Source organism: Girardinichthys multiradiatus, chromosome 5 (genome assembly GCF_021462225.1).
Source record: "Girardinichthys multiradiatus isolate DD_20200921_A chromosome 5, DD_fGirMul_XY1, whole genome shotgun sequence".
Lineage (NCBI taxonomy): Eukaryota > Metazoa > Chordata > Actinopteri > Cyprinodontiformes > Goodeidae > Girardinichthys > Girardinichthys multiradiatus.
In genome coordinates, this window is record NC_061798.1 from 25,905,382 (window position 1) to 25,921,610 (window position 16,229).

The window sequence follows — 16,229 nt, forward strand, 5'->3', positions numbered from 1 at the left end:
ACAAAGATGAACAATTACTTTAGCACAAGCCACACTAGCTGAGGAGGTGAGCTGATACGGGTATCATTGCCACAAAGTTTCTTACTATCTTTGGAAATTGAGGAAATGCTCACCTTCTCTGGTTGGGTAACCTACTATTTCTAGGTAATTATGGGGTAAAAACAAAATTGGACCTTCATGATAAAGTGATCTTTAGTAAAGGTGACATATGATTTACTGCATTATGTAAACTGAGGATACAACAGTTTGAAGAAGGTTAATTTATTAAAGAGCAAAGATCAAGAGAAGAACACTCAATTCATTGTCCATGTGTCATTTATTCAGCCAATAAAATTAGCAGTTAGTGGACTTGTACACAACTCAGACCACCCTAGTGCAGAAGATATTGCTCTCCATCTTTTCTAATTAAGTTAGAGCAAACATCGGTTTGGAGAAGGAACTGAAAGGTGAATCATTCCTCACCCACACACAAACACACAGCAGTTTGGGATTAGATGGATCATTCACAATCACCCTGAACACACGTACACACACACACACACACACACACACGCACACAGACACACACACACACACACACACACACACTTGTTTGTGGCAGGCAGGCTGATGGTTGAAAATCTGCCACTTGGCTGTTATGAGTGTATTTAATATATTTGATTTAATGCTGTTTTACGCAAGCACCTGATTGTTGCTCGACTATTGCCAAGACTTGCACTCAGGGAGGAATCTGTCACACACATATCAAGCAAATACCACCTTCCTGTTTATCTAAAGCTCAGATAGACTGTACCATATCTGTGACAGTACAAACAAATTGGAAATGAATGAGTCAAGACAATAATTTCTGATGCAGAAGGAAAATGTGAAGTCTCTATGGGCTTTAAACTGGGCTTTAAACTGCAGACTAATTCAGTAATTAGACTCATTGCACTTAAATTAAAGTCCAATTTAATAAAGAAAATGAGTTCACATCAGGGTCATCAGATAAAGGGAGGTTAGGAAAGTAATTTTTGCTTTAATTGCATGAACAAACCCACATGTTTAAACAATGTGAAATTCCTATTGATTCAGATTAGAGGAATTAGCCTTTTCATTTCAGTTTCTGTCAGTGGTAAGAAATTTTCACCTGTCTATGATCCACATTTTATATTTTATTTAATGATGAAGCAAAGAGTTATGCATAGAGAAATTTGAAGGTGAATCTGTTTGACCCTGACTCTCCAATTGATTGTTTGCCTAACCTAAATAGGAGGTAATATGTCTTGGTGATTGTCACCTCAGTCACTGTCTTAATCCTGCTGCTGTGCCATAAAAGCCTGATGTAGGGCACATACATCTTGCTTTCACTCCATTGAAGATAATCTTTATGCTTTTAATTAAAAGTGTCTAGCAGTGTGGGTGGGAATTCAGTGATCTTTAGAATCAGATCAGTTAGGAAGATGTAAACCATTGTTGGACCATTTTGTTTGCTGAATGTTGAACCATTTGCACGTTGGTGGATGCCACCAGGCCTTCTGGCATCATCGGGCATTTTGTATCCCAGGAAAGTCCGCCACTACAAATCCCAGCGGGCACCGCGGCTGATAGGACAGGGGTGTCGCAGCTCTGATACCACAGTCAACTACAGGGGTTGGACAATGAAACTGAAACACCTGGTTTTAGACCACAATAATTTATTAGTATGGTGTAGGGCCTCCTTTTGTGGCCAATACAGCATCAATTTGTCTTGGGAATGACATATACAAGTCCTGCACAGTGGTCAAAGGGATTTTAAGCCATTCTTCTTGCAGGATAGTGGCCAGGTCACTACGTAATACTGGTGAAGGAAAACGATTCCTGACTCGCTCCTCCAAAACACCCCAAAGTGGCTCAACAATATTTAGATCTGGTGACTGTGCAAGCCATGGGAGATGTTCAACTTAACTTTCATGTTCATCAAACCAATCTTTCACCAGTCTTGCTGTGTGTATTGGTGCATTGTCATCCTGATACACGGCACCGCCTTCAGGATACAATGTTTGAACCATTGGATGCACATGGTCCTCAAGAATGGTTCGGTAGTCCTTGGCAGTGACACGCCCATCTAGCACAAGTATTGGGCCAAGGGAATGCCATGATATGGCAGCCCAAACCATCACTCTGGGCATGCAACAGTCTGGGTGGTACGCTTCTTTGGGGCTTCTCCACACCGTAACTCTCCCGGATGTGGGGAAAACAGTAAAGGTGGACTCATCAGAGAACAATACATGTTTCACATTGTCCACAGCCCAAGATTTGCGCTCCTTGCACCACTGAAACCGACGTTTGGCATTGGCATGAGTGACCAAAGGTTTGGCTATAGCAGCCCGGCCGTGTATATTGACCCTGTGGAGCTCCCGATGGACAGTTCTGGTGGAAACAGGAGAGTTGAGGTGCACATTTAATTCTGCCGTGATTTGGGCAGCCGTGGTTTTATGTTTTTTGGATACAATCCGGGTTAGCACCCGAAAATCCCTTTCAGACAGCTTCCTCTTGCGTCCACAGTTAATCCTGTTGGATGTGGTTCGTCCTTCTTGGTGGTATGCTGACATTACCCTGGATACCGTGGCTCTTGATACATCACAAAGACTTGCTGTCTTGGTCACAGATGCGCCAGCAAGACGTGCACCAACAATTTGTCCTCTTTTGAACTCTGGTATGTCACCCATAATGTTGTGTGCATTTCAATATTTTGAACAAAACTGTGCTCTTACCCTGCTAATTGAACCTTCACACTCTGCTCTTACTGGTGCAATGTGCAATCAATGAAGACTGGCTACCACGCTGGTCCAATTTAGCCATGAAACCTCCCACACTAAAATGACAGGTGTTTCAGTTTCATTGTCCAACCCCTGTATATGACATTGTATGAGACGGCCCACCATTGCTTTTCACGCTGGAAACCGAGACGCGGTCATCACGCAACTGGAGCATCACTCTGGAGAAGAAAATCCCACGTGGACTTTCATTAATTCTCCCCGTTGGCCAAAGAGAAAACTAAGCGAATTAAGCATACAGGAATAAGAAGGCTTGTAAGTTTTCAACTTTACCGATCGACGACGTGGATTTAACACGTAACCAAAAAAAACGCGGAGGTTTCAAGGAGACGGAATCGCCACCATTGTTTTTGTTCCAGTCGACTGTTGACGGTCCGTGATACTGCTTTTCTGCCAAGGAAGCCAGAAGTAAAACGGACCGTTTTACTCTGAGTTATCCACGGACGCGTGGAAACTCTTCCCCCGTCTTTTCTCTGCATCTCTGATCCAGAGGAGACACCACCAAGTAATTTCATTCTTTTTTTATTTTGTTTCTTTATTAGAAATAGCTTGGGCAGGATAGAGTAGGGTTTTAGGCAATTTAGAATTGCCACTTATAGTCCAATGTGTTCTAAATTGTATGTGCATGCAAGATTATATTGAAACTTTGAATTTGATAATGAATTTAATAATTGTAACTATCAAGGGCTTTGGGCCACAATTACAAAACTAGAGGACATCTCTGGTTTTGATTCATAAATGAGGATTTTTGGTTAAGAAATTTGTTTTCTCAAATTATGATTTTTAATTATAATTCTTGATAAATATTAATTAATCAATAATCACAATCCCAACACCATGATCAACCTCAGAGCTTATCTCAGGATGTGTGTGCCTGTAAATTTCTAAGCTTCATGTTTTTGTTTTTGTTTTTTTTAAAAGCTGGAAAAAAAACATTTTATCTTTATCAGTTCCACTTGGAAGGCCTCTTTGACATTACCCTAATCTTTACCTCCCTCTACAGATTGTTGGTCAAATTAAGGTCAGGACTCTGTCTAGGTGAGTGACAGGGAGAAAACTGGACAATCAAGGAAGAGTAAGTGATACCACCATTCAGAATGATTTACTTGTTCTAGGGCATTAAACATAAATTCTTTTTATATCTGAGTACAGGTTGCATATTTGAATGCAGATTAACAAGCCTCCTGGTTCTTAACATTAAACATGAAATGTATTGCACACTAAAAAAAGGTTGAGAGGGCTGAGTAAATGTTATGTTTTTCCTTGATACTCATTGCTTTGAACATGCAGTTTTGAGAACAATGTTATTTCTTTTTAAAAACTTAGATTTTCATCTCTCTATATGAGGTGCTGCATCCAGTCCACATAAAAGAAGAAATACACATGGCTCAGACACTTGAGAGGTGCCCAGATGAAGGACAAGGAGCTCTTTGATATGACTGCATGAGTCAAACAGATAGAACCAGATTAACAAAAAAAAAAAAAAAAGAAAACTCCACAAACACAGAGAAACAGGCGGACAAAAATATGGAGACAAAGGTTCAGGGTGATCCGAAACCACAATGCTGATTATGACAAAGCGATAAGTCAGATTTTCTGCCCCAGTTGCCGTGGCAGCCAGGAGCAGCTGCAGTGGCAGGATAGCACTCGCTCTGCTGTTACGCTCCTCCATTCCCTGAGCCGGTCGATTATCAATGATTCGGAAAAGCGAGAAAGATTCTGCTGGGCCCGCTGCCCGGCACATGGCAGGGCCACAGGAGGGGAGTATTGGGAGGAGGCAGGAGTGGAGGCATACAGAGAGAGGCAAGATATATGTTGCTGGCTTTGTTTTTGTATACCAGTTAATGCTTTAAGGTATTAGAGACATAATGGAAAGACAAAAAAGATCATGAATACACATGTGTGAGCATAAACTTTTGTAGTCGCATTAAATTAGATATACTCATTCAGTACCTCCATTAACCAGACCTGTAACACTGTGTCACTAAGGACTGGACAGTTCATGACAGTTGTTTTTATAAACTGTTCATGTAAAAGCTGAAATCATTATGCACTGGTTATTTAACATCCTCCTGAAGGACTGTCTGCTTCATGAGAAATTAATGTTTATTTCTAAAATAGGCCACCAAAGCATAAGCAGTTTGCTTAAAACTACACTCTCAAATAAATATATCTTCATATTTTGCATAGCATGGCAAAAATTAATTATTATTACACTGATAACATTCGCTGTGCACAATATGATTTTGTGCACAAAAACTTCAGTCCACTGACACAGGCCTTCAAGACAATGCATCCTCGAAGGCAACATTATTATGCTGGTAAAACTGCAGCATGTCTTTAAAGTAATGTAGGAAAAATTTAAAGTGCAAAAATGAAGTTCATGCTGATACCTGACTTGCCTGAATAGATTAGTGCTCTTCTAAAAAAAAAGAAACTCAAACAAAAATGTGGGGGTAATATTACCAATAATCACTGAGAGAAAAGAAACATTTTGAAGATGATGCAACATATAACAACATAATCCCAGCACACTCAGCTGGGTGTTGCAAAGATGTGAAGGAATTATGCATCTTCAATAGCATGAATAGCCAGACACTACACTATATACCACTATCTATATAGGAAACAAGGCATTACAAGTGGTATGTGCCTTAAACGTCTTACCATGATGCACTTGATTGTTATTTTAGATACAATGATGAGATATTAAGACACCTCTATAGCCATCAGATGTTTTAAAATAAGAAAATCGTAAAGATTACAAATATGACAAGCACATTGCTCTTGTGAATAGTTCAATCATTCAACAATGAGTTGTAAAGCCTGTGAATTTGAATTATCCACATTTTCCTATTAATGATGCATTTCTATAACTAATACAAGCTGCAGTACACCTGCATCTCACACACAAGCTTCGCTCATTTCATGCATTCTCCAATTTTCTGTTCAGTGTGTTAAACAAGCACTCTACCAGACTACTGCTTGTTGCGATAACCACTCCAAAAAAGATTGGTAAGGATCTTGAATGTTCTTATTGTATAGTACGAATAATTGATCCTAATGTAGTTGCAGCTCTTTTTTTTCCATTACTGTTGTTTAAACACACTGTATGGCAAAGACCAGCAATATGACATAACCTTCACTTTTAGATTTGCTAATGATCAATTAAGGCATAATAGCACATGACTACTACATAACAAGAGCAAATGGACTATGTGGTTCACTGCCCCTGGCTTATGGCACCTCGAGACAATAAAAAAAATCTCTCAGTTGTGTCCTTAATAAATTTTGTATTGCATGGTAATTATGAATATGTTTCCTGTGTGCTGTGCAGTTGTCTAATATATTACATAAATATAGTATAAAGTATATGCATCAAAATCAGCATAAGAAATAAATGTTAAAGATAATGTTTGAAGTATTATATTCAATATCTTATTTTAGCAGCACTTGGAAAATCTGTCACTTTTAAATTTTAATTAAAATCAGTTAAGTTTTTGTTTAGGTTTTTCAGTAAAAATCAGGACACCTTCAGACAGTGGGCGTTAAACTCAAAGTGATTACACCGTCAGCATCTCATACCAGCCCATGCCTAGCGTTACCACAGTTAGAGATTTACCCAGGTGCCTAAAACATCCTGATGCAGGTAGCCAGAGTATTAAACCTTCCACAGCACAAACAGGCGACAGAAACAAAATAATGATCCAGCAGAGAGCTAAAGAAAAACAAGTAAGGCTGAATTTGGATTTGGTGATGAATGAAGAACAGGTGGAGAGCACTCAGGAACAAAACCCAGGTGCAGATCTTAGACAATGATAGATGGAAAGAAATAGCATTTCTTTTACGAAAGGAGGAAAAGATAAACTAAATATAAAACTGCTTTAGGGAAATTAGGGTATTATTATATAAAAATCTAACTCATCCCTGATAATAAGTAATAATAAATTAAATGGGGAAAAGCACAACCAGTAAAATTCACAAATCACAATATGTTAATATGTTTTAAAAAATAGCATTAGTTTACTTCTAAGATTTAATATTATGTGAGGTTTTATTTTTCATTAGTAAATAAAAGGGTGGCGATGGACTGTAATAATGTTACCAAGGTTGCAGAATATTCTCACAGGAAGATTAATATATGTACACTATGAAACAACTACAAAGATGATGTTTGCATGTGTGAGAATCATCCGACCACTGCATTTGTCATGAAGCATCAGTGCCGCTGTGAACAGTAACAGATCCAAAGTTAAAATGACGAACTTATTGTCAAGCTAAGAACTTTTCAAACTATACAATAGCACCACAGAAATACACAAAATACACACAATACCTTCATGCAGATGCAAATACTCAACGCTGAGAGACAGGAGCTGGCACTAAGTAAAACCAATTCTGTCATTTTATTTCTACTCGCCTGTCTGTTTTATTGAAGCTGTCACAAAAATATTCTCGGAGAGCAGCAGGATCTGACTCATTGCGACTAACTGTCTGTATTTGTGCACACCGTGTACCTTGACGCATGCGACCACATGCACCTTCTGCACACATGCTTATTCACATCGACCTACACAGTTCCAGTTCTCCTGCACCTTTGAAGTTGTCACAAAGCTATTCTGGTTGTATAGTCAGAGTAAGACTCAATCAGACTCTTCACCCTGCCTTATTGTACACCTCCCTGCTTCTTCCACGACACACTACACTCACACACACACACACACACACACATACAAACCATCAGGCCCAAAAATCCTCAAGTTATGATGTCACAAGGTTTCAGTCCTTTGCATCTGACTCACTCAGACTGCGGCAGTTCAGGTACCGTACTGTATGACCTTTTACAATACGTTTCTTTCCCTGCATGTCTGTCACACAGCCACACACACTCCCTCACACACACACACACACACACAGCCACATGCAGTTATTAAAGCATGCTCAAACCCCAAAATCTGTTCTAATATTATCATGAAACTGACTTTCCTAAAGCCCCTACAGTCCTCAATAATGGCAGCTTTGGCAAAATAATGATCCATTATTATAGCCTGAAAAGTAAATGCATACTGGTAACCAGAAGTATGGTTCTGATTCCTGTAGATTTGCTGAAGACATTTGAGTTATTTCTTTTAATTTTTAGGCCCTTGGTTTTAGGCTTAAATTATGAGTCTACCTGCCAGGTTGCATATTGAGAACAATATGCAAAATGTTTTTGCCAAATTGTCCCTGAGTGTGACAATACAATTTGTTTAAAAAAAGAAAAAAACTCAGAACCTTTTAAAGCAAAACACAACAAGTCAAATCAATTCAAGTTTATTTATATAGCGCTTTTCAGCAACAAGGCACTCAAGGCGCTGTACATAAGGAAAAACATTACAATGATACAGAAAATCAAACAACAGAAAAACAAATCAAATGACATTAAAAATCCTTGGGGGTTTACTGGTAAGAATACAATCCTTCTAAGAAATCTAAAAATCTATGAAAACAGTTTTAGTCCAAACTTTCAAATACTAATAATGTTTGGCTTTCACTGGTAATACAATCCTTCTAAGAAGAAGAAAAAGAAAATGGCAGGGGTTTTAGGTAATGCCAATAGTGATAACAGGACAGGAAGTTCAAAGGTGGTAATTCACTACCTGGAAGAAGTCCATCTGCCTGTCTATGCTCCAGCAAAATCTGCAATGCACAACACTAATGCCAGTGGTTCATCAACATACTCTGATACCCTTAAATAAAACTCAGCGTTATCAGCTCCCCTAAGAAGTGAACTAATTAGTAAATAGGTTTGTGCAATTTAAACTTGGTAAAAAAAAAAACAGCTAAATGATGTTAGAGTGAACAGACAGCATCATAAAGATCAAGGAATACACCAGACATGTCAGAGATAAGGTTGTAAATAAATTTAAACAAGGTTTAGGATATAAAACAGTATCCCCAGCATTGAGTCTCTCAAAGAGTTTTGTGGAATCCATAATGGAAAGTAAAAAGCATGGAATAACTGCAAACCTACAAATATCTACATAAAATGCCGGCCAGGGCAAAAAGAACATTATTAATCGAAGATGCCAAGATGCCCATGTCTCCAGGGTCACATGGTGACAGCCTTAGCAGCCTTAATCCAGCTCCTTTATTTACGCTCAAGTTGGAGAAACTGGACAATTATTAGTTGTGCACTCCACAAATCTGGCATATTTAGAAAAGTGGCAAGAAAAAAAAATACATTGTTGTTGAAAGTGCAAAGCTTGTCTCAAGCTATCTCATGGATAAAGAATACAAGTGGCAGAAGGAAGTGTGGTAAGAAAAATTTTATTGTTTGACTGACATGCACAATGCTCTATGTGGCAGAAAACTAACACTGCATGAACTGAACACTTCTGTTACATTATCCTGAACACACCATACCTAGTGTGAAACATGGTGGTCCCAGCATCATGCTGTGGGAATAGTTTTCTGCAGCAGAGAGTGTGAATTTGGCTAATGAGAGAATGGATTGAGTTAAATACAACCCTGGATAAAAGTCTAGTAGAGGCTGCAAAAGATTAAGATTGACAGGGAGGTTTATATTCCAGCAGAGCAATGACTCTAAACATCCAAAGCTCCAATTGATATTCTGTGGCAACGCTTGAAAATTAACATTCACAGATGCCCTGCTAAATAAAGAAGTCCAGGAAACTTTTATTGATGTACAAAGCTGACAGACATACAGCAAAAGCACTGCAGTTAAATGTGGCTCTACACAGTACTGACTGAAAAGCACCCCAATCAAAAACATCACATTTTTAGATTTTTATTTGTAAAAAATGTTATTTGTAAAATAAAAATCTGGAAACCATGTTACGTTTCTAAACTACATTGTCTGTTGTATCTTCTAAAATCCCAATTAAAAACAGCAAAGTTTGGAGCTATAATGTGACAAAATACAACAGGTATTGAAACGTTAATATTAATTTAACAAGGCACCACATATTCAGTATTCTCTCATTTGTCACCAGAAAGATAAAATAATTATGACAAATGTTTTAGGTTACCACAAGTTACAAAGAATTTAAATGGCTTTGTTGTTTTTTGCAAACAATAAATTTATCACAACACATAAGCACTTTCTTTTGATCGTGTGTGTAAATTAATAACTAAAATCGAGACAATATTTTGCAATGTTATTTGCTGGAAAAGGCTCTCAGAATAATGTATTTTTCATGTGAAATAAAGAAATCCTACACCACACTTTCAGCATTGCTGTCCAGCTCCCTCCCACTGTTCCGTCTGAAGTGTTGCTCAGTTTAACATCGAACACTAAATCTTGTGATTTCCTGCCTCCGCTGTGGCTTCAGAGGAACACCTCTCAGCTGCTGTGGACCACAGCACAATCTTTGTTTCTTCTTTTTCACTCTACCTCTTCCTCCTCCAGTATCCCACAAGGTAATGGATTTTATAAAAATGGAAAGTCAGCAATGCACTTACGTGTACAGATGAAAAAAGTTAGATAAGGGTAACTGAAGAAATGCCTTGGTAAAATGAACCTACACCCCTTTTAAATTGTAGGGGTTTAGGTATTATGTATCAGTCTAGCAGGTTCAATGTGTGGTTAATTCTTCACAAAACGTTGAACTTTGGGCTCCATTTTTGTTTATGAAATCACAACAGTGTTGAATCTGTAATGTGTTATACACTCAAGTTTTACAAAACAGGTAGTTGCGTCTAAAATTAAACTGAGTGACATTAATGCATCAAGACTAAAGAAAAACTGGATTATTTCACCTGAAACAAAGATGCCAGGGCTCTCTCGTGACTGGGGCAGCTTGCCAGCGAATGCCTGATGGTTGAGCTTTGGCTCATGGTCCCTTGGCTTGGCAAAACCCACAAGACCCCTCTTCCTACCAAGGACGGTTGTCAAGGAACGGTATGGTGCAAATTGCTTGGAATGCATGAGAGGGAGCTTGAGCCTGTTAAGTCCTAGTATTATAATCTGGCTGCTGGGATGCAGAAAGCCACTTCACTGGTGTGGAAGTGTCGGGCTCACCTCCACAAATACGTAGCTTGGGCTTTGTTCAACCAACACCATAAGATGAACTGGATTTTCTCCTTCTTTGGCGATACCAAAGTGAGAGTAGGGTTGGGTGGGTATAGTGATATTCACAAGCCCTGACAGGTGTGTCTTGAGTTCAGTCTGAGGAGTGAGATTATTTCCTCTTTGCAGCTTCAAGGGAAAAGGGTTCTGACTGGTTTTAAGCTCTTATACAGAGCATCCGCTTGAATTACCTGGCTTTCTTGGTGTCTTGGAAGAAGACACCATCATCTTCCAAGACACCACTGTCCATCAAAGTGCCCCTTTGTGCAATTACACCCTTCGTATTACAGTGGGTTGATGATCAATTTTGTCACTGCATTATCAAACCTGCAGCCCAATGTCTTAGGCACCTGTGTGAAAAGTGTGGCAGATCTGTCAAATGATGACCAGCTAATGGGAAGTTGGATCTGGTAGCAATGAACGCTGTTGGACACACCTGGTTAACATTACTAGATGTTGAGGAACAACAGGGAATGTCTAGGACGATTTTTAAAACCTCAGGAATTGTTTTTCTTAAGTCCCGAGGGAGGTTGGGGACATAAAATCCAAATGGGCCAAAGTCATAGATTTAGAGTGAGCAATAAAATGAGTCAGTAGAATGGATCAAAAATATGGTGTTTTTTTTAGATGGTAGCTAATGGCATTATGTGTTTATAAAAGTAGGAGAACCACAAAAAATGTGTTTTAGAACTTATTCTCAGCTGTTTTTTACTATTTCTCTGCATCTATCATGGTCTCATTATGAGTACTATGTCTCCAAGCAACAAAACCCTGAATAGTACTCTGGAAAAAATATTTTATTACATGCTGTATTACAAGGTTAAATGGGAAAATAAGCTTTTTTTCACACTGCCACTATTCTCTCATTTGATTGATCAAATGATTCCCTCCTCAGTCAAACCTATTCCCTTTAAGCCTAAAAAATAATTATGTATATGAATATTACACTAGCCACGCTAAACCAAGCACAAGTTTTCTTTGCATCATCCATTCTCATAACTTGGCTTTTAATAAAAGCCTACAACATGATTTATTACAGTATTTAAGCGCAGAAAGGCAATCTTCTTCGAAGGCTCACATATAAATTTGTACATCTGTAAATATGCTAAAGTTTTCCTATGGAGCTCCATTCTTTTGTGCAAATCACTCACCACATAAAAGGCTATTCCAATTCTGCATCACATCCCAGATTTATTCGACCTTAGTTACTGAGAGAGGTGTTATAATAAATGACGTTTGTAGAACCATGTTATCTAGCTCCAGTACACTGTTCTCGTTTTTTTTCCAGGAGCACTTATTTCTATGCAAAAGGAGCAAATTAATTAAATCAACTGACAGAAATCCTAAGCAGAGACTCTGTTAACACTTATCAAGTCCACATGAATAACAAGAGCATGCAAACAAGAGGATGCAAACAATAAATAATATTGGGCCTGATATGGAGAAAAAATAAATAAATAAATATATTGAGGGCTATTCTAACATCGGATTACAGCTGTTTCAGGTGGAAAATACAAACAGCGAAACAGCTCTGCCAGCAGCTAAAGATCATATGCTAACTTCACATTGTAACAACAGAACCTTCCTGCTAACGTTTTAGCTCAACTGTAACTTATGAAACATGTTAGAAAGGATAGCAATCACTCTCAGACTTCCTGCAAATTTATAAAAAATTTTTTTTACCTACTTATGTTGGATCAGCCGATTGTGCTGCATCGGTAGGAAGGTTCAGTTTTCCTTATTGGCGTATTTGATTGACAGCAGTGGGAGGTCCATTGGAATAAGAAACAACATGACGCAGGGGACAGGTTGTTGTTTATACTTGCTGAATTCTTATTTTTTAATACAGAGCATGAGAAACTGCCCTAGTCAGGGCTTAGAGAGCCAGGGCTTAAGAGTTGCTAAGCCCTGACTAAGAGGAGGAGCAAGAGGCAGGGCAAGAGGTGGAGCAAGAGGTGGGGGAGGGTACACTCAGCATAGTTTGCCAATTCACCCCGATGCCAACATGTTTTTTACTCTAGGGGGCGAACACCTGAGTCTTTGGAGGCAATATGCAAATTCCACAAAGAACAACCCCAAGCCACCCTGGGTTTGATTTCAACATCTTCTGACCCAGTTTATTATACAGTGCCTAAGTACAAAAGCCTGATTAAAATAACAAACCACCTATTAAAAGGTACACATTAAGCACTACTCATTTAAAAAGAATTAGCATGCTTTGCATTACTAAATGTAAGCAGCAGTCTGTGTGTGTATTCCCTAGAGAAAGTGTTCAGCAGTTTTATGAGTTTTTAACCTGAAAAAGATAAAACAAAGGAACTTTGCGGTACAATGTTTTGCCTTCCTGTTGTCTGCTTGAAAGTGTTGCTATCTTGTAGCCTGTATGAATGACAGACCTTTTCTTGACACATCTTAGAAACTACCAGAGGTGGGAACAAGTTATGATATTGCAAGTCAGAAGTAAGTATAGAGTCTTTCCATTAAAGGTTTGAGTCAAGTCCCAACTAAAGGCATAAAAGTCACAGGTCAAGTCCAAAATCAAGGCATGCAAGTCTCAAGTTGAGGTCAAAGTCTTAAACTTTTAATTTAAAGTGTTAAACAAGTCATTTGAGCAAATATCCAATGTAATCATGGATCCCAGTTTGTTCATATTACATTGCCATTTCTGAAAAGTGCTATGAATCAGCCATACCTGCCTAAATCCATGCCAGGTCCTCAAAAGTGACGAGTGTAGTCTCCCTCTGTCTTTGGACTGCTGATTAATTTTAATGTTTGGCTGATTAAGTCCGAGCTCTTTCTCTTAGAACTTCTCTTGATACGATCTCCACTGAAAAACTCCGCCATTTTGCTTCTCTAATTCTACAACTCCTGCCTCAACTTGTCAATCATCTTCACTTCATGACGTTGCCCCCATGTGCATGGTGATAGTATGTAAATAAGACCCTGGGTACAGAAAAGCTGCGCCCAAAACTCTTTCTCTTGTATTGAAGAGGAGCTACGGCGCATGTACAACTTATAGCAATGCGGTGAGTGGTGGGGCGGTGCCCCAGCGCCCTCTTTTAGCCTGCTGCCACTGCCTTGTACCCAAAACAGTGCCATCAAAATATGGCAGCTTTGGATTCCTGTAAAATTATGTCAACACAGCTCCTGGCAGCACTTGCGTCACTTTCTCCAGGTTTGCAATTAATTCAATTCAAAAAATACTTTATTAATCCCAAATGGAAATTAAATGTTGCTGTTGCTCATTATGTAGGTCATTATTTGGTCAGTTATATGCTGCCCTCCACAATTAAATTCCGACTGAGAGTGCCTCAACATTAAGGTACAGAGTTATGCTGCTGCATTGTAGCCTACCTGCTGTTTAGGTGATACTACATGCAGTCTATTTTTCTCTTTCCAACTTTGTGCACACCTTGCTGATTGTGCTGGATGAAGGCCCTTTCTACCACCATTGGAACCGTTACTGTTATTGTAGGATGCAGAAGAAAAACAGATAAACATGGTAAATGCAGCATGCTTGTTGTAGCAACAAGAGGAGAAAATATTGGCAAATGGCGGTGGGTGTGCAGCAGGTTTGATCGTGCGCCTTACACACTTTCTGTTGGAACCATGGTGTAAGATATTGAGTCTTTTAAAACCAAAGGGGTAAACTCAATGGGAAGCCATGAGTAACTGGCATGAAAGTCAAGGCAAGTCCAAAGTCTTTTATGATTTGATGAAGTCGAGGGTGTAATCATGAGTTGAATCAGGATTCTGTTAAGAGGTAATCACCAATCAATATCTTACCTACAACAACAAACTCTTTAAGTCTTTTTTCTTTTATGAAACATGAAATAGTTTTCCAAGAATTTTGAACTATCCCTTTAGTTAAAATGATGGTAAATGGTATTGAAGCCTTAGCTGTTTGAGTAGTGTAATTTGCTCAGCCCACATTATATAGTTACATGAGAGTGATTTAGTTGTGTTAAAGTAAGTGTACATGGTTTAATGCTTGCTTTCTGTAAATCCTCATAAAACCACCAAGTGTTTTGTAATATATCTTTGAACAATAATTATTATTTTCTGTTGAAAAAATGCAGTGCAGCTTGCATGACTATTCACTATAGGCCAATTCAGGTCAACACGCTTTTGTTGACCTCAAAGCACTTGTTTACCTCAAAAAAGTTACTCATCTGGCATGTAATTCTGAGTCATTCAACACGTATTGCTTGCAGGTATTTGTTTCTTGTGCTTGTTAAAATATTATTGGGTTAGTCTTGCATTATGTAACACAATGAGTTAGTCAGTGGAGTCATTGAACACATAAATGGTCCTGCAGAGCTTGTTTTGCTTTTTTCCCACCACATTAATCTTTTGCATATTTTTAAATAAGTGAACACTAAAAATTATCTAAAAACTTTTTTTTTTTAATACAACTGTTCCACTGCCATTTTTTGTATATTTATTTACACAATAACAAATACCTTCCATTCTGGACTGCAATGGCTCTAAGGTCATCGTGCAAATATGTGTATATAATGTACAGGGGTTGGACAATGAAACTGAAACACCTGGTGTTATACCACAATAATTTATTAGTATGATGTAGGGCCTCCTTTTGCGGCCAATACAGCGTCAGTTCGTCTTGGGAATGACATATACAAGTCCTGCACAGTGGTCAGAGGGATTTTAAGCCATTCTTCTTGCAGGATAGTGGCCAAGTTACTACGTGATACAGGTGGTCGGAAAATGTTTCCTGACTTGCTCCTCCAAAACACCCCAAAGTGGCTCAATAATATTTAGATCTGGTGACTGTGCAGGCCATTGGAGCTGTTCAACGTCACTTTCATGTTCATCAAACCAATCTTTCACCAGTCTTGCTGTGTGTATTGGTGCATTGTCATCCTGATACACAGCACCGCCTTCGGGATACAATGTTTGAACCATTGGATGCACATGGTCCTCAAGAATGGTTCGGTAGTCCTTGGCAGTGACAAGTATTAGGCCAAGGGAATGCCATGATATGGCAGCCCAAACCATCACGGATCCACCCCCATGCTTCACTCTGGGCATGCAACAGTCTGTGTGGTACGCTTTTTGGGGCTTCTCTACACCGTAACTCTCCCGGATGTGGGGAAAACAGTAAAGGGGGACTCATCAGATAACAATACATTTTTCACATTGCCCACAGCCCAAGATTTGCGCCATTGAAACCGACATTTGGCATTGGCATGAGTGAACAAAGGTTTAGCTAAAGCAGCCCGGCCGTGTATATTGACCCTGTGGAGTTCCCGACGGACAGTTCTGGTGGAAACAGGAGAGTTGAGATGCACATTTAATTCTGCCGTGATTTGGGCAGCCGTGGTTTTATGTTTTTTGGA